We start from the raw sequence: 26,379 nt of genomic DNA on the forward strand, positions 1-26,379 counted from the left end.
AACAACTTACACCCTAGTTAGGTGCTCTCTATTCAGCTGAGGAGGATTACCTCTAAGACCACAGACGTCTCCGTAGAATGGTACTTAGGGTACATACTGTGTGTAAGACAGAGATACTCATGATATCTGTAAATTACTACCAAAATATCATTGTTCGTTGCACAATGTTGTAGTTGGATCCTAGCTCCCTAGTGAGACTGCTGGTTTAGGGGTGACAGTACTTCTGTTTGTAGGTGACTGAGTTACTCCTACAGGTCACAACTGTTGACTGAAAATTCAGATAGCAAAGGTATTTTCTGACAGCCTTACGCATGGACTCTAGGTTAGACCTATTAGGGAAGTTGTGCTGGAACGGAAGTTAACCTTTTCCCTCATTAGCAACAAGTCTCATACACACATAGGCAATGAAGGAGATGCAGGAGTGTTTTCAATATGTTTATTGAAAAGAGTGAAATTTATGATAAAATGCATGTGCTGCAATGACTAGCATAATAAATAATAATAAAAGCAGAATTGCGAAGATGCGATCTTACAAAAAACATTAGATATAAGATTCCTAACCAAGAAATCCTAATTCCATTTCCTAGTGAGGGCTAGGTATGATAAACCTAATCTGCCGGTACCATGTCCAGGAGAAGCGCCCCAGCCCTCATTACCTTGGAATTAGGTCTCTAGATCAGACTCCGTAGTGACACAAAGTTCTGCAGCAGGGTGACATGCAGCATAGTTGGTATCTGGAAGGAACCCCTCTAATGGCCTTGTCCATGTGAGGTGTATTTATCCAGATAATGTAGGATCCCTTATGCAGGTGTGTTCCTAAACAACTGATCATGTGGCAGACTTGTGCCAAAAAAATTATAAACAATCCCTAACAAGTGCACATAATGTTCCTATCACACGTAAGTGGGAAAGGGACATGATGACATGACCTACGTGTATCACTGATAGTGAGGCTGAAAAAGACACCTTCTCAGAATGACACTGATAAAGAAAATCAAAACATTTCTCACAAAATGTAAGCACATGGTGAAAGCTTTCTAGTGCTGTCCCTAAGAAATCACCTGTTTTATTAGAACCAGAGCGATATCGCAAGGGGCAGAAACAATCACACATAAGACAGGAATTTTACAGAGACAATAGAATTAGAAGAGGTAAAAGAAAGAACAAAAGGAATAGAGAAAGGAAGATTGTAACAACGAGATCCTTTTCTCGCAATCAGAGAACCTAAGCCACAACCCACAAGCATTTACTTCACAAAACAATGAGATTTCTATTGCAAATCTATCAAACATGATATTTAACACACAACACATAAAGATTCTGAGTAAAGGCTTGAGTTTTGTGCCTACTTCACTACCTGACTTCTGTGAATTACATGTTAACCTATTCAAATTTGTTTGAAAATGTAAACTGTTTACATTTTTCAAAGAGAAAAATGTAATAGTTCCTCCTACTCCCAATATCCAAGTGCACAGTGACTTGACCATTAAAGGCGTGAAAGATGTACAGTCACTGTTATCTTTGGAACACGCCACCAACACCACCTCCATGCCTTCACTTATGGAGATTTTGGCTGACTTGGACATAGATCTATGTTTGAGCATTGACAGTGGGCCTAAACCGACTTCCAAGTTTACTCCATCTCTACCATCTGACAATGTAATTGACATTTTTTATAAATGTATGACTACGGATCTCTACAAATTGGAAGAACTGTATATCAAGAAACACAAAACCATCACACACAATATTACGAGACAAGAACATGAGGCTATATTCTCACTCTTTGAGGCACAGGACATTATCATTAAGGAGGCGGACAAGGGGGGCAACATAGTTTTGATGAATAAGGAGGATTACTTTAAGGAAATTGACAGGCAACTGTCGGACACTTCTGCTGATTGCAAACTTACATATAACCCGTTGAAAGAGGTTAATAGCAACATACAAGGGAAACTCTGTCACTTGAGGGGCAATTGTCTCCTAACAGATATTGAGTACAGGTATATTTACAACCCCACACCAAAATCACCTTGTATCTGCACTCTTCCAAAAATACATAAAACTGATGCTTTCCCACCAGGTAGACCAATAATTTCTGGGATAGGATCACCAACAGAGAAACTATCAGAATATATTGACATCTTCTTGCATCCTTTTGTTTGTAACCTATCCTTATACATTAGGGATACAAAATACCTACTATCAATGGTCAGTGACTTTGAATGGACTAAAGGACATTCTCTAGTTACCTTGGATGTCACCTCTCTCTATACCAGCATTCCAAGAGACAAAGGCATTGTGGCTATACAGCACATCCTCAATCAAAGGGATGTCTCTCTATTAGAGCACTCTAACATGTTGATAGATCTTACAGAGACAGTTCTAGACAACAATGTTTTTGTACATAATGGCTCATGGTATCGACAAGTACAAGGAGTAGCTATGGGGACAAAATTCTCTCTGTCTTTTGCAAATCTATATATGGGTTTCTTTGAAAAGGAGCACCTATGTCACATCTGTCCCCCGGAATTCATCCAACATATCATATACTGGGGCAGGTATATAGACGATGTACTCATGTTTTGGTCTGGTGATACCAACTCCCTGGATTTGTTTATTCAACATCTTAACATAAATACTTTTAACATTAGATTTACAAGTTCCTACAGTGACACCAAGGTCGATTTCCTGAATGTCACGCTTTATGTTGAAGGTGAGGACATTTGTTCTAAGTTATACAGAAAACCAACAGCCTGCCATTCCATTTTACATGCCACAAATGCTCATCCACGATCACAGATTAAGGCTACACCTTATGGAGAAGATATTAGGATTAGACGGAATTGCTGTCAGGATGAGGTATTCATACAGGAACTACGTGGTATGGACCAGCATTTCCTAGCACGTGGCTATCCTGAGAATCTCCTAAAAAAGACAAACAGGAGGATTAGAAAAACGAACAGGCAAGCTCTTCTTACTGCCCCCATTAAAGATAAGCGCAAGGAATATACCAAGCTGTCTCTTATTAGGCCATACAATGCCCTCAGACCTGAAATCTACAAGATTTGCCCCAAAAAATGGTCCTTATTACCAGCTGACAACACCTCAACAAAAGGGATCACAAACAGACCAAGTATTGTACATAGCAGGGGAAGCACACTACATAACCGACTATGTCATAGCTTCTTGCCCCCCAATGAATAAAATGTGGCTTCCCAATCTACCCAATGGTTTCCACAAATGTGGGCATTGTAGCATCTGCTGCTATCTTAAGGACTAAACTACCACCTTTCAATACAATACCAAGACATCCCAAAGGATCTCCAAATTCATGAATTGCAATACCAGATATGTAATATATTGCTTAATTTGTGTCTGTGAACGTGTATATGTGGGCAGCACCATTAGGCCCTTTAAAGAGAGAATTCAAGAATATATTAGGGCCATTAGACATAATAACACAGATTACCCCTTTGCAACTCATTACAACTCCTTCCATGAACAGAGAGAAGTTCTGGGGATCACCACGCATGGTATAGATACACTGGGTGCGTGTCCGAGGGGTAGGCACAAGACACTCATGCTAAGGCGCTTGGAGAACAAGTGGATCATTAAACGCAGAGCGGTGGAGGAGGGGCTGAATATAGTAAAAGATTTACATGTTTTCCTTTGAAGTCTTATATGTTTTTCTGTATGCCTACATATGATCTATCACTGAAACATTTTTTTCTTTAGTGTGTATGATTTCATGTTTCATGCTAATTTTACAATTTACTTTGCATAACAATTGTTGTATTATACATTTTTTCCACATGAGTTACCAGCTTCCTTTTCCCTTGTACGGGTGGACGATCTGCAGTATATATGGTTTGATGTTATTTTTGCAGCATCTAACAGGGTAGCAGCTTTACTGCATACTGTACTTAATAAGTTGCACGGGCTCTCTATCTGTTCACCCTGGTAATACTCACATTTTGTGGTATTATTGTTTTATTCATAAATACTCTCCAAAATGGCAACTTCTCGCTTTATTCCATAATGCCTTTAGTCCTCTTTCTATCACCATGAAGCTAGTTGTTGCATAGCTTTAAATGTCAGCGTCCATATGAGACGTTTTCATTCCTGCTTCCACAACACGAGATGCACACGAACGAACACGGTAAGATGCGATTTTGACAACTATTTTGATGTCTGTATGGAACTGTGACTGTATCTCTATGTCGACGAAGTTACACGGCATGGCAGTGTGAACCTCAGAAACTACCTGTTACATTTCTGAGTATATAAACATTTTCAATGTAACTGGCTATTTTTATTGATATGTATACATGCATGCATGCTTTAGGGATATGCTGGACACTCCCTTTTGTTGCTCCTTTACCATCACACTGTGGACTCACAATATGAGCATCTGCTTTTGGGTGTGGTTTAGATTATTATGAGATCTGGATTACCTGGTTATTGTACTAAATTTTGATTTTACGCCTTTTCTTGTATGTTTAACTTACAGCCTTGAGAAAGTCATATTGACGAAACACATGTCGGCTGTTGTGTCATTGGATTGGCTGTTGTTCAATTGGATTTACTTTGCATTGGATGAATAAAATTCCTATGACGTACACATGTTCATGTTGTACTTCGAGTGACTTATCACATCAAGGATTGGACTTTCTGAACTGTTGTGGTGTGCCTTGGCACATAGTTTTTGAGGGGAAAGAGAAGACCTTTGCCAGGCTTATCACCCACTTTCTACTGGCCTCAGAAAAAAGTGGCTTCAGACGCATTCTGCAGACCATGTCCCATATTCCAGGCTAGTGGGAAGTCAGGGAAAAACGTAAAGGCTCTTTTTGTTCCCTTAGCTGTCACTGGCACCCCTTTTGAAAGGGTAGGCATCAACATTGTTGTACCCCTGGATCCCAAAACTGCTTTACGCAATAGATTTATCTTCTTTTTGGTGGACCATGCCACAAGGTACACAGAGGCCATATCTCTGAGGTCTCTGACTGCTAAAGCCTTAAAGGGGATTTTTACATGAGTGGGGTTCGCCAAAGAAGTAGAGTCAGACAAGAGGGAGACAACTTCATGTCTGCATAAAAAAGTCCATGTGGGATGAGTGTGGGATAACCTATATGTTCCTCACACCCTGTCACTCTCAGACCAATTGGCTTGTTGAAAGTTTCAACAAGACCCTGAAAGGCATGATTGAGGGCCTACCAGAGCCCATGAGATGGAATGTATTATTGTGGTGTTTTCACTGTGTTAATGTATGATTTATTGTACAAATACTTTACATATTGCCTTCTAAGTTAACCCTGACCGCTCAGTACCAAGATACCAGCGGGTGGGCACAGGATAATTTGGGATTGTGTGTGATGTACCCTGACTAGGATTGTGGTCCCCATTTGGACAAGGGTGTATATCTCTGCCAAACAGAGACCCCATTTCTAACAGGCAGGGTGCAGTGTACTTAAAAAGTTAGACGTACTTTTAAGTTTAACATGTCCAGGTGCTGAATAACTACCTTTTGTATTTTACTATTGCAAGGACTATCTCTACTATTGGCTAGTAAAAGGATTGACTTAAGCATATTTTAATTGCAATTACCAATTGAGAAAAGAGAAAAACAGAATTTGATGTCTCTGGACTCTAAACACACATCTTTCAGTTAAAGTGGTATTTATATTGCAGGCCTGAAAATTCCACTTTTAGAAAGTTGTCATTTTCTTACTTTAACTGCCCTGTTCCTGAGCCTGCCTCCAATCCACATCTGGTTTCTGTAGGATTAGATGACAGCTACCTTTCTGCATTCCATCCAGAAAGCCATAAATACAGGAGACTCAACTGCCTCTGCATTCCATCTGCATACTGATGGGTCTTCTAGGGCAGGAAGGGTGGATGGGCTCTCACTTACACTTCAATGTGTATTGGCCTGATCCCACATAAGGGACTGATAACCCCCCTCAGACCTCCTGGCAGACCGGACTGTGCTGAGAGGGAACTGAGGCACTTCAAAACTACTCTTTGAATGCTCCCTCACTTCAAAGGCACATTTGAGGATAAGTACTGGGCCTCCAACACCATATATGCAGAACACGTCTGGACTGAAGACATTCTACTAGAAAGAAGGACCACTGTGGTGTCAGGAAGGACTGTCACTTTGCAGTTTGCTCTGTCCTGTTGGTCTGCTGCCTGCTGCTTCTTGCCTGGGAGTGATAGGACTGGACTTAGCTCTCTACGTCCTGCAATCTAAAGTTCCTCCAAGGGCCTGACTGAGCTTGCCTCCTGTTTTTGAAGTCTCAGGATATCAAAGACTTCACCTGCATTTTGCTACCAGCACCTGGGCTCCTCTGTTGGGACTCCTGCTCTCCCAAGTGGTGCCAAATCCTGTCCAGGGCTCTTGGAGATAGCTGTAGTGCTGCAACACAAGAATTGACATAACAACCCTGGCGTGTCACTTGGAATCGATGATCCCACTGCAGAAACATCGCTTAGCCACTGCCTGGTCTGAAGCCACTGATCCCACTCACAGACTACACAGCGCAACAACCCGGAATTACAACGCAGCCCTGACCTCACGGATGCAGCACCAATGCATCCGAAGCAATACTTATTGTTTCTCGACATCGATGCATCAACGATTTTGCCCTATCAGGAAATGCGGCATCGCCTGCATCCCCTCATCTGGATCAACGCATCCTCACTGAGCATTGGCGCAACAAAGGTACTGTCAGTGTGTTTGCATGACTTCATGTACCCGGACCTCACTCCATCGCAGTCAGAGTGCACTTTTGGATTTGCCCCAGTCGAGCGTGACCAGATATTTCCGGTTGGAGATGTTGTCTTCTAAGCACAGCATTTTGATTTAACCTTTGAAACTCCATAACTTGACTTGTGCATGTTGGATTTTTGTTGTTTCAGTCGTGTTTGACTTAGATCAATATTGGCTTTTTTCGTAAACTGGTGTGGATTCCTTTTGTGGTGTTTTCACTTTGTTACTGTGTGTGTGCACAAATACTTTCCACATTGCTTCTTTAGTTTAGCCTGACTGCTCTGTGCCAAGCTACCAGAGGGTGAGCACAAGTAAGCGTTTAGTCTGTATCTTACTTGCTCTGATTAAGATTGTGGACCCTACTTGGACTGAGTGCAAACTTCTGCTACCTAGAGACCCAATTTCTAACAGGGAGGTATCACAGAAGGGAGTTGGATTTAGCCCATTTGAGCTCCTTTCTGGTTACCATTTAATGGAAATCCCAGGCTGGTGAGAGACAGGCCCACTACCCCAGGATGTAGTTAGCTACATGCTGGTTCTTGAAAAACAGTTCCAAAGGTTCTGGAAGAAGGTTTCTGAGACCCTAGAAGCCTTAGGTAACGAAACTCTGCCATGACCAGAAGGCCTCTCTGGTCGAGTTTCAGCCTGGGAAGAAAGTGTGGGTGATGGAACCAGTAGATCCCAGGGCCCTATAAGATCACTGGTCAGGGCTTCATGGGGAGAAGTAGAGAAAGGGGGCGGTCACCTACGTGGTGGAGCTCAAGACCCCCAGAAACTCTTTAAGAGTAATCCATGTCAATCACCTCAAACCCCATTTTGAGAGTTCTGAAGCCACCATGCTCCTACTGATGGATGGCGGGCTGGAAGATAAGAGCAAACCTCTACCCAACCTCCTATTTTCCATGGAGCTGATGAGTCAGTGGAATATGTCAATGTCTCTCCTACCCAGACCCCAGAGAAGCAGAGGAACTGTTGCCAGTCATTAAGGCAGTTTGCCACTCTCTTCTTCCTCGCCCCTAGGCTCACACATTTGCTTACTCATGATATTGAAACAGGAGACAGTAACCCTGTCACAAATAAGAATTTAAAGCTATCTGATAAAGTAATTGTCCAACACTCACTATGCCAGTTTTAATCTTGCCATATGACCACTGATTATGCATTCTCAAGTGACCTACATATGGCTCAATTCCGGACCCGACAAATGGGACTCAACACCTTCAACCTATAAGAGGTAAATTGCACAACTGAGCATTAAAATAATGGACAGTTGTAAATAAAAGATTTCAGCAGAATGGTTCACACTCACCTGTAGGGAAAAAAGGAGAGCCTTGAGACCAGCTATGCATTAAATAATGTTCATAGCAACGTCCATTTGTAATGATATTTATGGAGAAACTTGTGGTAACTGGAGTGATACTTGCAGGAACCTATTTTCCACTTTAACAATACACTTCTTCCACATAAAACCCATCATTTAATTCAGTTAAGAGTAGCAGCTACTGGCTTAGCCTAACAAACCGAGAGGGTCCTAGAAATTAGTGATTTCCAGAATGTTACTTACATTTCAGAATGCTACCCAAAGATCGAGTCCTGGTAATGTCTCATGTTAAGCAAAGGAAGCCTTGATAGAGAAGATGCCAACCATATCAAAATATTCAAAGGAGAAGACGAGTTACAAATGTATTTGTTGTAACTGAAAGTCTCTCTTTAAATACCTTTATAACACATCAACATCAACCTACTTTTGGTAAAAATAATTGAAAGCTGCTTCTCTTCATCAATATTTGTGAAATTCTAATAGCACTAAACCTAGACCATTCCTAGTAGGAACCACCAGTACCTCATTATCAGCAAACAGTAAAACATAAAAAAAACTGAAACCAGTAAAAGCTAACCCTTTTACTAAAGCTATTGTGCAAAGAGCACTTGATCGCTCCTAACTCCTGTATCACTGTGCTTCTAGAACTTAGCATTGGCGCTGACTTAAAAGAAGTTAATATCCATCTATGTCAGCATTTTGGACGAGTGGGTATGAAGTGTCTTTATGAGGTCTAAATGCAAGATTGCCTTTTGCCACTACAGTAGCTCTATGCTGATTGTTCTAAATGATTGTTTGGTTATGTTGGCAACCTGGAATATGTCTCTCTGTGGTAGCTTGTGTTCCAGTATCCTTCACCTTGCACACCTCTACCGGGACTGCTCAAAGCGATCATCTAACATAGATGATGGAGATCTTTAAAAAATGAGGCATTCCTGATAATGTTCTGAGCTCAGAAATTCCTATTTGTGCATATTTGTCAGAGGTTGCAGATCCCTTCTTCACTTTCACTCCTGTCACAGCTCCATATACTCTCCTTTAAATGGTGAGTTTTTGATTCACCACTGAGGTATCCTTGGCATCCAATGATTCTCTGATGTAAGTGAGATGAGTTCCTAGCACTAACTACATTTCAATTTTATGGCAAGGCCCAGATGCCAATATTATGCATGAATATTTATTACCCTCACACAACGCAGCAAAAATAATTTAGAGTTAGAACACTAAAAACACTTTAGAGCCTTTAGAACATGCATATAAACACTGAACATGCAGCCATCTCCCTTCTTTGTTACTGCTCACACACAGATAAGTACATATATTTTTTAATGTAAAAGTGGAATATTGTTTGAAAGTTGAGTATTTCACAAAGATAGTGTTAAGAAGTTATACATGTTCATGATATATTGAGGACTAGTGGTATTTCTAATATGAATATTTTTGTAGAGGTGTGATCATTATTATATGATAAAAACAATATATTTTTAATTGTGAGCCGAATCGTTTCGGTAACATCGATTGCTTTGAGTCTGGGAGAATGATCGTTTTTTTGACAGTACGGTGGCCATCTTTGAAGGTTGGAAAAACGTCCATGACACATTATAGTGGATACATGTTTATTTCTAGTCAGGAACGATCGGAACGTTTGTTACGAACGTTTTCATCCTAGACACAAAGGATTTACAGTTCAGATCATGGTAGACAGTGAGTTAAGATAGGAAAATGATATAATTTTGAGCTAGTGTTTGGTTTTAATCTGCATTAAGACAGAAATAAAACATATTTTATTGATTTTCAATTCAAGATTGGTCATCATGAACCCAGAGGAATTGTTAGATGCAAAGGTTAGTGAGTATATGGAAAAATTGTTTGGTGATTTGGCTGGGAAGGTGGATAAAAGAATTCGTAGGTGTGTTGAGAAGCATATGAAGGAGAAAGTTATACATAGGAGTGCAGATGAGGATAAGTATTGGTCAGTAGAGGAGGAGGAACGAATGGGAAGTGGTTCTAAAAAAGAGGGAGGTGAAAGGACGCAAAAGAGAAAACAAATCGAAATATATGATGAAAATATAGGGTCTAGACACATGGTTCCAGAAGTTCAGTCAGCTATAAAGGCAAAAAAAGGCACTATAAAGGTGCACACGCAGAGTCATAATGCGGTGTCTGGTGATGGTTCTTCCACAAGTGGTGATGTGGAGCTAATGTGTTCTTTAGAGTTTGATTCAGATGACAATAATAAAAACAAAATAAAAGGAAAAAGGAGGATACAAAATCAAGGTGAATACAGGTGATATTGTGGATCCATTAGATAAGGTTATGTTTGATCCTCTACTTATTCAACATCCTTTGTCACCACAATGGGACAAGATACTAGAAAGGGATTGCATAAAGAGTTGATAGGATGTCAGGATAGACTGTTTGACATCCTGGGACCCTCACAAAGGTGTTTTATTCATGTGAGGAGGGTTATACAATTAATACAGCTATAAATACATCTTAATTACGTCAATGGGTCCAGAGGTCGAATTGTCTTCTGGGTAATGCCAATGAGGCTTTATGCATGGAAAGATGTAAAATTGTCTTAATGAAAATTGATCCAAAGTTGGCTGATTTGGCAAGTAAAAAGTTTGGAGAGGAAAGGAATGGTATGTTGGTTGGAGAGGAATTTATCAGAGATATGTCTAAATATTTGGGCACATTTAATTCCCTACAAAAAGTGCAGAAGGATGTGCAAAAGGTTTTTGGCAGGGCCTGGAGAATGTAGGGTCAATCTCCTGGCCAGGGCCAAGGGATTACTCATGGAACTTTTACACAAGGGTTAAGAACCTACGGTTATGGAGTCAGATCAGAGCAGGGTGGATCCTATGCGCAAAGACAGAGAGCAAGGTCTTGAGGAACTCAAAGTGAGAGGAGAGGACAAGGCTCAGCAGGTGAGTTTAAGCAAACACTCTACATATACCCATATACAACTGGGCAACAGATCAGCTGAGCTGGTTGTTCCTAGGTGGAGAGAAACAACTTTAGATCCCTGGGTCTTAGAGACAGAACAGGGTTATCATATGGATTTTGTAGATTCCCCATGTCAGGAGAGAACTCTAAGAATGTTAACATTTTCAAAATTTCAAGAGGAATTGGTAAGACAAGAAGTAATGGTTTTGTTGGAAAAAGATGCAATAGAAAAGGCAGTATATACCCCAGTTTGCTTTGTAAACAATGGGGGTCATTACAACATTGGCGGTAAAAGCCGCTTACCGCCGTGCAGAACACCGCCAACACACCGCCGCGTCTGCGGAATTCCGCCACAGCTATTTTGATCCACATCTCGAAATCCGACAAAATTCAGACACCCACACAAGTCCGCCACACCAAAGGTCAGTGATAAACTGGCAAAAACAAAACCGACACCGTCACACCAACAGAAATACACCCACGCTATCACGACCCATGAATCCACGCGGCGGTCTTTCAACCGCGGTATTCCATTGGCGGTATACACCGCCACGCTCAAAATACACAGACATATACAAAACACAGCCACATTGGACAATTCGAAATAGACACCTGAGACACATACACACACCACACCCACACACCCAATACAATATAAAACACACACCCACATCACCCACAAACCCCTACTACCAAAAATTCTGAAAGAAGGCCAAAGAGAGACACCACCATCCACAACCTAGCAGCCACAGTCACTCAACACCATCACCCACACAACTTCCACGCACAAAACACCACACACCACTACATATCACAACACTTATCACCACACACACCACCCCACACATCACCCACACCACCCCATGGCACGGCAAAGACACCCCAGGTTCTTGGATGAGGACCTCAGGGTCATGGTGGAGGAAATCATCCGGGTAGAGCCACAGCTATTTGGATCCCAGGTGCAGCACACCTCCATAGCTAGGAAGATGGAGCTATGGCGAAGAATAGTCGACAAGGTCAACGCAGTGGGACAGCACCCAAGAAATCAGGACGACATCAGGAAGAGGTGGAACGACCTACGGGGGAAGGTGCGTTCCGTGGTCTCAAGACACCACATCACGGTACAGCGGACTGGGGGCGGACCCCCACCTCCTCCCCCACAACTAACAACATGGGAGGAGCAGGTCTTGGCGATTCTGCATCCTGAGGGCCTCGCAGGAGTCGGTGGAGGAATGGACTCTGGTAAGTCAAACCTTTAACTATCATATCCCCCACCCTACCTGCATGCTATCACAGACCCCCACCCTCGCCCCCTCCCCTATCACTCCAACTCCTCACAAATGTACGAATAACACTAACCACACATCCCAACACCAAGCCCTGCATGACACAACAAAGCATGGACACCCATCACTAAAGCATGCCCATTGCACATACCCATAACACCACCCTCAACCATCATCACACAAGCCCCCACACAGAAATGCTAGCACTGGGGTACACGGTCACCCACCCATTGCACACCATGACACACACTGATGCAATAATCATGCTTTTACACCCCTGCAGGACCACTACCCAACGTCACCAGACAGGAGGGTCCAGACATCTCCACCCCACCCACAGAAGAGGCCCACAGTGATGACAGCAGCTCTGTCCAACTGGATCTAGATGACCAGCCCGGACCATCTGGGACCTCGGGACCGTCGGTTCCCCTCACACAGGCACAGCCCACCACAGACCTTCCACCCTCTGGTAACACCAGCACAGCACCCACCCAGCAGGCCCATACCTCCGTCCCCAGGACACGTCAATCAGCTGTATGTCCACCACTATAGGGAACCCAGGATAACCCACCACTCCAACAACAACAGGGACCTGGGGGCAGTGGCAGTGGGCACACGGTCCAGAGGACGGAGGCACAGGAACACAGGGGAATTGGGAGGGCTGCCGTGCGACAGGGGGCAGACAGGCCAAGGGAACCCACTCTCCACGAGGCCCTCTCCTCTATCATGGGAGCATACCGCCACTCCCAGGAGACGATGGCAACGGTCCTGGCCAAGTTTCAGGAGACCCAGCGGTTGCAGGAGGAACAGTATTTGGGGTTCAGGGAGGAACTCAGAACCATCAGCTCCGCCCTGGGCACCATCGTAGGGGTGCTGAAGGAAATACACCAGGAGGGACACTGTGGCACTACAAGGGGCCCCTGACACTAGCATGGACGATGAACTACCCACCACCTCCGCCGGTGCTAGTGGACAGGAGGCACCGCCACAGGACCACCACACCAGCACCCCCCCTGCAGACGGAGAACCACCCCGCAAGCGGTCCCTGAGATCCAGGAACAAGACAGAGCACGATGCCAAGACCCCCGCCAAGAAATGAGACCACCCTGATTGTCAAACCACTGTCCCACTTTGTAACCCTGTCTATATTGGAACTGCCCCAGCTCCACTTCCTATTCCCATATGGGCAATGCACCTGTGAGACTAATAGACTGGACTCTGCCATGGACATTCCTCCACCATCCCTCCTCACCATTTTACTACCCCCTCCAATTTTGAGCACTTCAATAAACACCCTTGAAGCACAAAACAATCTGGAGTCAGTCTGTGATTTCGAAATTGTGTATTAGCAATGACAGTGACAAAATGCTTTTTCAAATGTAATGTCAACATACCTATGTCACACATCTCAAGTCCATGAGGAATCTAAGCAGATGACACACGCTGGAAACCACACGTGTGAAACTGTAAGGGAAAATGACAACTCAGTGACCATACACTGGTTGAAATCGACAGACAGGATAGAGGTAGAAGTGTAAAAGTACTTGTAGTAGGCAGGAATGTTTTCTCACCTGTGTGTCACTAGAAATATTGCTGGATGACTGAGTCCCTATTGTCAATGTCTTCTTCCTCTGCTTCCTCCTCATCACTGTCACAAGGCTCCACAGCTGCCACAACACCGCCACCTGGACCATCCTCCTGCAGAAAGGGCACCTGTCGTCGCAAAGCCAAGTTGTGAAGCATACAGCAGGCCACGATGATCTGGCACACCTTCTTTGGTGAGTAGAATAGGGATCCACCTGTCATATGGAGGCACCTGAACCTGGCCTTCAGGAGGCCGAAGGTGCGTTCGATCACCCTCCTAGTCCGCCCATGGGCCTCATTGTAGCGTTCCTCTGCCCTGGTCCTGGGATTCCTCACTGGGGTCAGTAGCCATTACAGGTTGGGGTAACCAGAGTCCCCCAATAGCCACACCCAGTGCCTCTGGAGTTGACACATCACATAAAAGATGCTGCTATTCCGCAGGATATAGGCGTCATGCACTGAGCCAGGGAACATAGCATTTACCTGGGAGATGTACTGGTCTGGCAAACATACCATCTGTACATTCAAGGAATGATAACTCTTCTGGTTCCTGTACACCTGTTCACCCCTGTGGGGGGGGGGACGAAAGCTATATGGGTCCCATCAATGGCACCTATGATGTTGGGGATATGTCCAAGGGCATAGAAGTCACCTTTCACTGTAGGCAAGTCCTCCACCTGAGGGAAAACGATATAGCTCCGCATGTGTTTCAGAAGGGCACACAACACTCTGGACAACACGTTGGAAAACATAGGTTGGGACATCCCTGATCCCATGGCCACTGTTGTTTGAAATGACCCACCTGCAAGGAAATGGAGCACTGATAGCACCTGCACTTGAGGGGGGATTCCTGTGGGATGGCGGATTGCTGACATCAGGTCAGGCTCCAACTGGGTACACAGTTCCTGGATTGTGGCACGGTCAAACCTGTAGGTGATGATCAAACTTCTTTCCTCCATTGTCGACAGGTCCACCAGCGGTCGGTACACCGGAGGATGCCGCCATCTCCTCACATGTCCCGGCGGACGGTAACTATGAATGACAACAGCGACCACAGAGTCAAACAACTCAGAAATATGTACCCACAGTCTACCCAGAACACCATTCATACACAAAATGTGGCCTGTATTTGTGTTGTGAGACAAGGCCTAGGTATGTGTGACGCAGTTGGTAATTAGGCCATGTGGGCCCCTGAAATGGCGGCTGCCTGACCTCTAAAGCGGGACAATGGGATGTGAGGTAACTGCGCTGGCATTGTACACCTTCGCGGTAGGCGGTCGAAGACCGCAGCGCAATGCTGCATTGGTTAACATTGGACCCTATGGGTCCCAGGAGCCAATGACGATGTACACCGGCGGTGATGGTACGCACCGCCGCGGACGTGACCGCCATTTTCTAGCAGTTTAATCACTCGATACCTGATCTTCGACAGGAGAGGACCAACACTGCAAGTGCTGCTGTGACCTCGGTCTGGAAGAGACAATGGCTCGTGCGTCTGGAGAAAGGGCCCCTGCCTTCACTGCAGAGGAGTTGGAGAAGCTCGTCGACGGGGTCCTCCCCCAGTACACGCTACTCTACGGTCCTCCAGACCAACAGGTAAGTACACAGGGAGCATGTTGTATGGGCTATGCCTGTGTGGAGAGGGCTTGTTGTAAGAAGGAAGGGGGCACAGTTCTGCGTGCATGAAGGACTGTGAATGCATGTGCCACATGGCAAGGGTAGGGATGTGGGCCACTCACTTTGACAGTGCAGTTGGTAATGACTTCTCTTCTTCCCCTGTACATGTCATGTAGGTCAGTGCCCACCAGAAGAAGGATATTTGGCGTGCCATCGCCAAGGACGTCCGGACCCTGGGGGTCCACCACAGACAGAGCACCCACTGCTGTAAAAGATGGGAGGACATTTGCCGCTGGAGCAAGAAGATGGCGGAGGCTCAGCTGGGGATGGCCTCCCAACGTGGGAGGGGTGCCTGTCGAACCATGACCCCCCTAATGTTCCGGATCCTGGCGGTGGCCTACCCTGAGTTGGATAGGCGCTTGAGGGCATCACAGCAGACACAAGGGGGTGAGTACACTATCATTCAGCTGACTTTGCGCACGGTGAAGGTGTCTGGGTGGGGGAGGAGGGCTGTGGGTTTTCCCTAGGCCAGGGCGAGTTCCTTAGGCTAGGCCCATCCGTAAAGCAAGCCATGTGGCACCCCACCCCACCTCTGTAGAGTGCCAAGTACAGGTATTCATGTCCCTGTGTCATCTATGTGTGCAGATGTCGTCCATAGCCTTGTAGGCCATTTCCCAGGAATTGCATCTGTAGAGCCCAACAGTGCGACGTAGTGCAGGGGGCTGCTGTGTCTGTATTGTCTGCCAACGGTAGCGGTAAGCCATGCACTCAACCAGTCTTTCTTCTGTCGTCCCCCCCCTTTTGTGGTCTCCCTGTTCTTGTGTGCATTAGCATCATCAGGCGGAGGTACAGTGGCACCGGAGCACGAGGGAGCTGCATCCCACATGGCCATGGAGGGCCACACTACGGACTCAGAAAATACCAGTGGGACGGAGGGCGAGGGGAGCACCACGGCGGTCAAAGGATCTGCAACCAGCGACACAGACTCATCCTCCGATGGGAGCTCCCTTGTGGTGGCGGCAACATCTGTGCCCCCCACTTCTACAGGTACAGCCGCCACCCCCCCTACCAGAACCGCCCTCCCAGCAGCCCCTCAGCCTTTGCCCCGTGCCCGCTCACCCAGGAGGGTAGGCATCACCTTCGCCCCAGGCACCTCAGCCCCTGCCACATCTGCTGCCCTCAGTGAGGAGGCCATTGACCTCCTCAGGTCCCTCACTGTTGGGCACTCTACCATTTTGAATGCCATCCAGTGTGTAGAAAGGGAGTTGCAACACACAAATGCATTCCTGGAGGGCATTCATTCTGGTCAGGCTGCCCTTCATCGAACCCTTCAAACTCTGGCCACAGCAATGATGGCAGCCATTGTCCCTGTGTCTAGCCTCCCCCTCCAACTTCCTCCACCCAGACCCAATCCCCTGTACCTCTGCCTATCCCAAGCACACCATCAGACCAGCCTGCACACACCTCACCACACAAGGGAAGCTCAGGCAAACATAAGCACCACACATCCCACAGGCACTCACGCAAGCATCACACACATACAGACACACCAACATCCACTGCCTCCACTGTGTCCCCCTTCTCCTCGTCTCCCTATTCCTCCCAGTCTCGTCTGCACTCATACCTGCATGCACTACCACTACAGTCTCTACGTCCCGCACCAGCACACCCACCACCACACTCCGTTTAACGTGCTCTCACCACCCCCACTACCATTTCCACGTCCCCTGTGTCCTCTCCCAGTGTGTCTGTGACGCCCCCTCCGAAGATACACAAACGCAGGCACACACCCACCCAACAGCCATCCACCTCACGACAGCCTCCAGCCCATGCACCTGCACCCAAATCCACTAAAGTTACACCTCCTACAACCACCACCTCTTCCTCCACTCCCAAACCCCCTCCAGCTACCCGTCCCAGTGTCTCCAAAAAACTTTTCCTGTCCACCCTTAACCTATTTCCCCCCCTTCCGTCCAACTCATAGGTCCCGTACTAGCACCTCAGCCAAAAAATCTCCGGGACCAGTGGTGCCTGTTGTTACAGGTTTGTGGAGTGCACCGGCCACAAGGCCAGACAGTGTATCACGGTACTACAGCACAGCGAGTTCCCCCCCTGTGAAGCACCAGAAGTTGGACAGTGCCCGGCGGGAGAGGAGGAAGACTCCAGCCAGCAAAGCCGCTCACAGGGGTCCCGGGGGGAGTGTCGACTCAGCTGTGATTACTCCCAAGTTGGAAATGCGCCAGAAGAAATCATCGAAAGTCTGGGAGGAGCAGCACGGCAGAGAAGACCGCCATCATCCCCGCTGGCCAGGAGGCCTCCGCCAGCCCCGTCGTCACTGCCCAGGAGGCCACCGCCAGAGTCACTGCCCAGGAGGCCAGCCCCATCGTCACTGCCCAGGAGGCCTCCGCCAGTCCCATCGTCACTGCCCAGGAGGCCTCTGCCAGCCCCATCCTCAGTGCCCAGGAGGCCACCGCCAGCCTCATCGTCACTGCCCGGGAGGCCTCCGCCAGCCCCATCCTCAGTGCCCAGGAGGCCACCACCAGCCTCATCATCGCTGCCCAGGAGGCCAACGCCAGAGTCAATGCCCAGGAGGCCAGCCTCATCGTCACTGCCCAGGAGGCCTCCGCCAGCCCCATCCTAAGTGCCCAGGAGGCCACCGCCAGCCTCATCGTCACTGCCCAGGAGGCCACCACCAGAGTCACTGCCCAGGAGGCCAGCCTGATCGTCACTGCCCAGGAGGCCACCGCCAGAGTCACTGCCCAGGAGGCCACCGCCAGAGTCACTGCCCAGGAGGCCACCGCCAGCCACAGCCCAGCAGGCCAGGAGGGCCACGCAAGCCACAGCCCAGCTGTCCCATGAAGGACCGCCAGCCACAGCCCTGCTGGGCAATGAAGGACCGCCTTGGCAAGGACCGCTGAACAGGGCAAAGACCGCCATGGAAAGCACCACTGAACAGGCCTGACACTGGCAACTTAAGCACCGCTAAACAGGGCAAGCACCGCTGAACAGGGCAAGGACCGCCATGGGAAGCACCGCTGAACAGGTCTGACACTGGCAACTCAAGCACCGCTGAACAGGGTAAGCACCGCTGAACAGGGCAAGGACCGCCATGGAAAGCACTGCTGAACAGGTCTGACACTGGCAACTCAAACACCGCTGAACAGGGCAAGCACCGCCAACTCAAGCACTGCTAGCCCATGAGCGGCAGGGGCAGTGGCGCAACAGGGACCGTCACGGGTGAGTGATGCACTCTGGGCACCAGTCCCCCTCCAGAACCAGTGGAGACTTGCATCCACTCTGTCTGTCCTGCACAGGATGAAGCACTCTGGGCACCAGTCCCCCTCCAGAACCAGTGGAGAACAGCATCCACTCCGTCTGTCCTGCACAGGATGAAGCACTGTGGGCACCAGTCCCCCTCCAGAACCAGTGGAGAACAGCATCCACTCCGTCTGTCCTGCACAGGATGAAGCACTCTGGGCACCAGTCCCCCTCCATAACCAGTGGAGAACAGCATCCACTTGAGAGACTGTGGCTTTGCACTCCCCAGGATTGAACAGTGGGCAAGCCACCCACTGTAGAGACTTGAGAGACTGTGGCGTTGCACTCCCCAGGATGGAACAGTGGGCAATCCACCCACTGTAGAGACTTGAGAGACTGTGGCTTTGCACTCCCCAGGATGGAACAGTGGGCAACCACCCACTCTAGAGACTTGAGAGACTGTGGCTTTGCACTCCCCAGGACTGAACAGTGGGCAACCACCCACTCTAGAGACTTGAGAGACTGTGGCTTTGCACTCCCTAGGATGGAACAGTGGGCAAGCCACCCACTGTAGAGACTTGAGAGACTGTGGCTTTGCACCCCCTAGGATGGAAGAGCGGGCAGCCCACCGACTGTAGAGACTTGAGAGACTGTGGCTTTGCACTCCCCAGGATGGAACAGTGGGCAAGCCACCCACTGTAGAGACTTGAGAGACTGTGGCTTTGCACTCCCCAGGATGGAACAGTGGGCAAGCCACCCACTTTAGAGACTTGAGATTCTGTGGCTTTGCACTCCCCAGGATGGAAGAGTGGGCAAACCACCCACTTTAGAGACTTGAGAGACTGTGGCTTTGCACTCCCCAGGATACATCAGTGGGCATGGAGCCCCCTCGTGGATCTGGCGTGGTGCACTCATCCGGCTGAGGTGCCCCCTTCCCTTCCCCCTGAGGTGCCTGTTGTATTTCGATCTGATGCCCCTGCAGTGTTCTCTCCGTTTGGATCGGGTATGTTGTGTGGGCCTCGCCCATTCATTTTGGGCCCAGTGGTCCATGGACTATGAATAGTGCAATACCTGCACTACTAATTGTGGTGTATATTTTGTTTATTGTGTATATATATATATATATATATGTATATATTTGCTTACTGTGTTTTGATATATTACAATGGTTCCACTCATTTCCTTTTGTCTTTGCATTCTTCCGGGGGTGTTGGAGGGTGTTACTGTAATGTATAGATATGCATTGGTGTGTGTGTTGTAGTGGGTGAGGGTCGGGGTGGGGGTTGGGGTGTTGAGTGTGTGTGTCCCTGTGTTTTTGCCTCCCCCCTCCCCTATGTCGTAGGTGCATTACTCACCATGGTCTTCGGCGCCGGCGTTGATGATGTTCGTAGAGGAGCAGGAAGACTAGCGCTGGCAGGATATGGACTTCCGGCTCCATGGTGCCCTCCTTCCTCGTGGAGTGTGTAGAGATAAGTGTTTTCCCTTTGAAATGGCTGTTTCCGCCGTGTTTTTATCCGCGGTGAATCCCCCCCGGAAAAGGTGGCGGATTGGTAGGTTGTGATACTGTGGGCGGTACATTGTCTTCTGCCTGTCTGTTGGCGGTTACCGCTGCGCTGTTTGTTTATACCACCGTTGCAGTCAGAGTGTTAAAGTGGCTGTCATTTTTGGCGGTTTCCGCCACAGTCATAATTCCATTTTTTTAACGCCGGCCTGTTGGCGATCTTACCGGCGCTTTAACACCGTCCGCCAGGGTTGTAATGACCACCAATATTTTCTTAATCGAGAAAAAGGACAAAGGGATGAGGCTGGTGATACATTTGAGAGAGTTGAATGGCTGGGTGTGTTACAGTCAATTGAAAATGGAAGTAATTCATATATTAAGAGATTTGTTAAGAAAAGGAGTTTGGCTGACGAGATTGGACCTGAAAGACACATATTTGACAATTCCAGTATGGGTGGAACACAAAGATTATCTGCAATTCAGATGGAAAGGGGAGTATTGGAGGTTCAAAAGTCTTCCATTTGGCCTAACATCTGCACCATGGTGCTTTACAAAAGTAAGAGACTGGTGATGGCTTGGGTATGTTCGAGAGGAATTCAACTAATAGTGTATTTGGACGATGTGTTGATAATGGCTGAGGACAGAACTCTGGCATTTGAAGAAACAGATCTAGCAGTGGATTTGTTGGAGGATTTGGCATTCATACTGAATTGGGAAAAGTCATGTTGGATACCTGCACAGGAAATGTCATTTTTAGGTTTTCAGATACAGACCTTGGCAGGTGTATTGCAATTACTGATGGAGAAAGTGAGGAAGATTTGCAGAGAGTTAACAAGGATGAGGAATTTTGATTAGATCACTTTGCAGCAGTTAGCAAGGTTGTTTGTTCTTCTTTCAGCATCAATATAGACTATTTTTCAGAGGCTAGAGGGTTATCATTTGGTGCTTGGGAGCTAAGTATTCTTAGAAATTGAGAATGAATCAAGAAACAATAGAGGAACTGGATTGGTGGTTGATCATTATGGCTGCATGGACTGAAAGGGAAATTTTGGGGGAGGTTCCAGAGATGGTGATCGAGTCAGATGGAAGCTTGAGTGGTTGGGGGGCCAGTTGTGGTTTGGTAACAACAGGGAGACTATGGTCACGCATGGAGAGACAGATGCATTCAGATTGTTTGGAACAATGAGCAGGGTCTTTTGCAGTAAGAAGTTTTCTGACGGATCGAGTAAAGTGTTGTGTATTGATGAAGATGGACAATGTAACAGCGGTGTGGTGCGTCAACAAAATGGGGGGATCTCATGCAAATGGGTTGGGAAAGGAGTTTTAGAATTTTTGTTTGGAAAAGAGCATTATGACTCAGGCTCAATATATTCCAGGGAAGAACAATCTAAATGCAGATTGGGGTTCAAGGAATCTTGTAGATTCAAGGAATTGGAGGCTGAACAGGGAAGTGTTCCGGAAGTTAGCAGAACAGTGGGGACCTTTGGAGGGGGATCTGTTTGCGAACAGATTGAATGATCAGCTGGAGATATTTTACAGTTGGAAACCAGATCCTGAAGTGAAGAACACAGATGCATTTCTACAGGAGTGGGGGAAAAGAAGGCTGTCTGCATTTCCTCCATTCTCAGTGACCCAGAGGGTCATGAAAGTGAGGAAAGAGTGAGCAGAGTTGGTACTGAACACTCCTTTTTGGAAATCACAGGTATGGTTTCCGGATGTAATGAGTTTGTTAAAGGATGATCCAGTTCTGTTGCCATGTTTTTCAAAGTTGTTGGCAGATGCCCTGGGGAATTATCATGAGTTGATAATGCAGGGTCAGTTAAGATTTGCCATACAATTAAAGTAGGTCCGCAATTTTGGTGGGTCATGAGTTGGTAGACGGAGTTTCAGTTGGCCAGCATGTTTTGGTGAGAAGGTTTATTAAGAATGTTAGATTGGAGGTGCCTCCTGGTCCAAAGTATTCTTCATTGGGCGATGTTTCTTAGGTATTAAAGGAAGTTGAGAGTTGTGGTACTAATCAGTTGTTGACATTGAAGTTTCTATCTTGGAAATTGACAATTTTGCTTAGTCTAGTGTATTTCAGGAGAATTTCTTATGTTAGATCTTTGGAGGTGAATTCTAGTACATCTCAACATGAGGGTGTATGTTTTGAACTAAGGAAAACGATGAAGACTATGTCGAGGACTATTTTTTATCCTAAATTGGAAAGACATAAAAACTGGTATGTAATGCATTGTGTGAACGAGTATGAGAAAATAACAGTTGAATTGAGGGCAAGAGGACGTTCACAAATGTTGACTTCTTTTAAATATCTTTTAGGGTGGCCTAAGCACCTACTTTAGCTAGGTGGGTTAAGGAGGTTATGAAAAAGGCAAGTATTGATGTTAATGTGTTTGGGGCACATTTGGCAAGGGGAGCAATGGCACGTAAAGCTTTTTTGACAGAGGCCAGTCTGAGAAGTATTATGAAGGCTGCAGATTGGGCTAATGATTCAACATTTAAAAATTTTTATTTTAAAACTGTGGAAAGTGGTGTACAAAGGGTTATGGATGAGCTTTGAACATGCATAATATTGGCCTCCGAACCTTGCCAGAAAATGGAGAGCTGCCACAGTTTTAATGGGTAGAAAGTTAAGATTTTATTAAAGGCACGGAGGCTATTATCCCTCCCTTTAATATGCCCGTCCCTGTTAATGTGTTTTTTTTTTATTTTACAGGACAAAGTTAAGATGACTATTGCAGCAGAGATGGGGATGTTATCAAGATTGTTTGGATAAGACAGCTGTTGGATTATCAAGGAACTTTCAAGTTGAACATTTCATTATTGTGGAGTTTCAAGTTGAATATTTTGTGATTCACAACAAAAAGATGGAAGATGGCTGCATGTTCAGGGATTATATACATGTTCTAAAGGTTCTAAAGAGTTTTTAGTGTTCTGATTTTCAATTCCTGTTGCTGCTGTGTGTGAGGGTAATAGGGATTTATACATATCAGCCTCCGTGCCTTTAATAAAATCTTGATTTTCTACCCTTTGAAACTGTGGAAAATCTGTATTATTATGCTGAAATCCTCAGGTGCATAGGTTTCCTGTTTAGGTAGGCAGTTTGATTCAGGACTTTCCCTACAATGGAAAAGGGAAGGCAGACGGAAAAGGGGTAGATTTTGGGGAGAGATGGTGTAGATCCTGATGTCTTGCCCTCTACATGGGGTGGCTTTGGAGATCACATCCTCCGTTAGAGCTGGAGCAATTATCTGAAGTACTGAGCAATGTACAAGCATTTGTTTGAAAGCTGAATCAAGAGCTCCTTGGCCATCATTTCCTTTTGGCATGCCAGTTCTGTTGTAGATTGTCAGCAATGACAGAATTAGGGGTAAGGAACATCAGTGAGAATCTCTTCATTTGTACTCCTTGATCTTTCTTCAGCCTATTACACTCTGATTAAAATGCTGAAAGAAATACAATGGGACTATTGAGATCTATCACTGAATCCAGGCACTCACCCAAACCAGTAACCTCCAAATAAGAATTGGATAGGTTGCATTATTCAAAGGCAAAATTCATCAATTTGTGCAATAGTAATTCTCCCACTCACCATTTTTATTCATTATGTACATGCCTCCATTACCAGATGTTTAATAAAAATCCAAGTGCAAGCCAACATGAAAGCTGAGGACTCTCAGCTTCACCTCTGCCAGAACAGTAATAGGCTAAGAATAGCTGTGTTGACATTGCACCAACTTCTGGATGAAGAACCGCTTTCTTCATCTGAATAGCACTTACGTTATGGTGCTGAGCAACAAGAAATGCCCATCCAGTTATATGGTCCAGCACATTGGACACAGCCGATCAGCAACAACATAAGAAAATGATTTAGCCCCTTAGAGTGTGCGACCCGATGCTACTGAGTGTTCCAAATATAACCTGTGAAGAGAATCTAACTACACACCCTTCAGAGTGCTTCTGGAAATAAACCTGCTCAGACAAGCATTTAGTTAAAGGGAGCTTCACACAAGAGAATACACCTCCTTTCACAGAAGGACAATCAACAAACATCCTTCCCCACCCACCCAACTGGATAGCCACCTGAGAGCTAACACATAGCACAATTGACCCATTTCAACCTCCAATACACAGTTAGACAAGTGAATGAATGCTGGATTTAAGCTGTACATCTACTCAAAGCGAGGAACAGATGGTACGCAACAAGAGGTCACAGAAATGAAGGGCGAAAGAACCACAATAGGTACAGATTGGACTCTGCAGAATGGAAATTTAAATCTCTCTTCAATTAACACCTTGAAACCCAAGTATTTTAATCTACACTCAAAAACCTTATCTGAGCTTATATTATTGCTACATATTAATTCCATAAAAAAGTTAAATAATACATTGCTTAAATATTGTTCACCTATCTACGATGAAACCTAGCTAGGGCTACACAAACACCTAAAATATATATTCACTTGCATTTTTAGTTAAGACTATCACACTCTTCTGCATGAATGGCTCCATAAACACTCAAATTACATGTTTTACTGATTCTTTCGTGTTCAACCTCTGTCCCACAGGGGATGACAAAAAGTGAACAGCTGTAAAAGCTTCAAGTATATTTGAATTTTTGGTTAATTAAACTACGCTGTTGACACCGATTAGTTGCATTCATTTTTTTAGGGGGTACATCTGAATTCCCATACTGCGAGGAAAAATCAAGCATTAACTTCAGTTGATGCTATAGTCCTGTATTGAGGGTTTATGTTTATATGGCACCTGTGAGTAAATTGAGTTTGAGAGCCTTAAATAAGCAACAGAGATTGGGGCGAAGAAATAAATGTTATTTAAGGGGAAAATCTAGATATTTAATTTCACTGCTAGGAAAGTCACTGCTAGACATATTTTTAAAGTTGTTTTTTTATAATTAAAGACATACTTTTAATATTGAAGTCTTGCAATGTGTAAACACTTTTGGCAAAGCCAATAGTTCTCACCTTTGGGAGGTCTGTTGGTTTTGCTAATATTTATTTAGGCCTGGGCAGTGCCCGTGGCGTTCTGCTATATGAAATTCCATGTGGGTGTGCATAAAACTCAGCAAACTTTGCCCTAACTCTATGAATGAGCGTAGTTCTTCTCGGCCGCCTGTTCTCACTAACTGGTGCAATTAGCAGCTCCATGTTGTGAAGCAAGCATGAACGGCACCACACGGTCGCATGCAGACATGGCCAACTTGTTTTTCCTATTCTGTGCATGGTGCTGGGCCTACATTTTATTCCAATCTCTATCGTAGCAATCCTTTCTTTAGCCCACTTAACCTCCACAGTTTTACATTTATTTAATTTTGTGTGTATTTGTGTTTGTATATTTCACGCTTTTGCATCTTTTTTATTTTCTTTGACTTTTTGTCCCTTTTTTTGATTTCCCCTAACTTCCTCATTTCTTACACTCTATTCCTACTCTTTCCTGTCTTTTTTTTTATTCCCACCCACCGCCATGTCAGAGTGTGTGAGAGGTGGGTCCAGTGCAGGTGGCTGCACTGTTGTTTTGTGCAGCGACATATCCCCTCAATGCTGGCCACAGGCCCAGGGTGGGTACGGCCTGCTAGAGCATTGTCTGCTGTGGGGTGAGTGTGCCATTGCCTGCATAGGCATACTGGGGTTCACCGAACCCAGCAGCAGCTGAAGCATCGCTGGGCCAACATCCTTGACCGGGAGCAGGACCTGCTTGGCCTGATGGGTGTTCAGGTTGCAGGTCTTGATGAGTACTAGTAATAACTAATTTTTGTGTGTCTTACATTGCAAATTATTTTTTCAAATAGCATACTGCTCACACTCAGAGGTAAGTTAAGTTCATGTAACATTACATATATTATGTGATCCAATTTGAGCAAGTTAGGTGCTTGGTGCTACCTAGTTCTGCTCGCTTGGGCTGATTATTTAAGACGTCATGCAAACTCCTCTGTCCTCCTATCACTAAGATAGTGGTACTGTTGTAATAGTAGTAATAGCAATGAGTTAGTGTTCTCTGTGTCAGTATGCCAATGATGTGTAGTATGCATCTATGCATTGAAAAGGGAAACTGACTAATTTGGCCCATCAAA

Source organism: Pleurodeles waltl, chromosome 1_1 (genome assembly GCF_031143425.1).
Source record: "Pleurodeles waltl isolate 20211129_DDA chromosome 1_1, aPleWal1.hap1.20221129, whole genome shotgun sequence".
In the NCBI taxonomy this organism is placed as follows: domain Eukaryota; kingdom Metazoa; phylum Chordata; class Amphibia; order Caudata; family Salamandridae; genus Pleurodeles; species Pleurodeles waltl.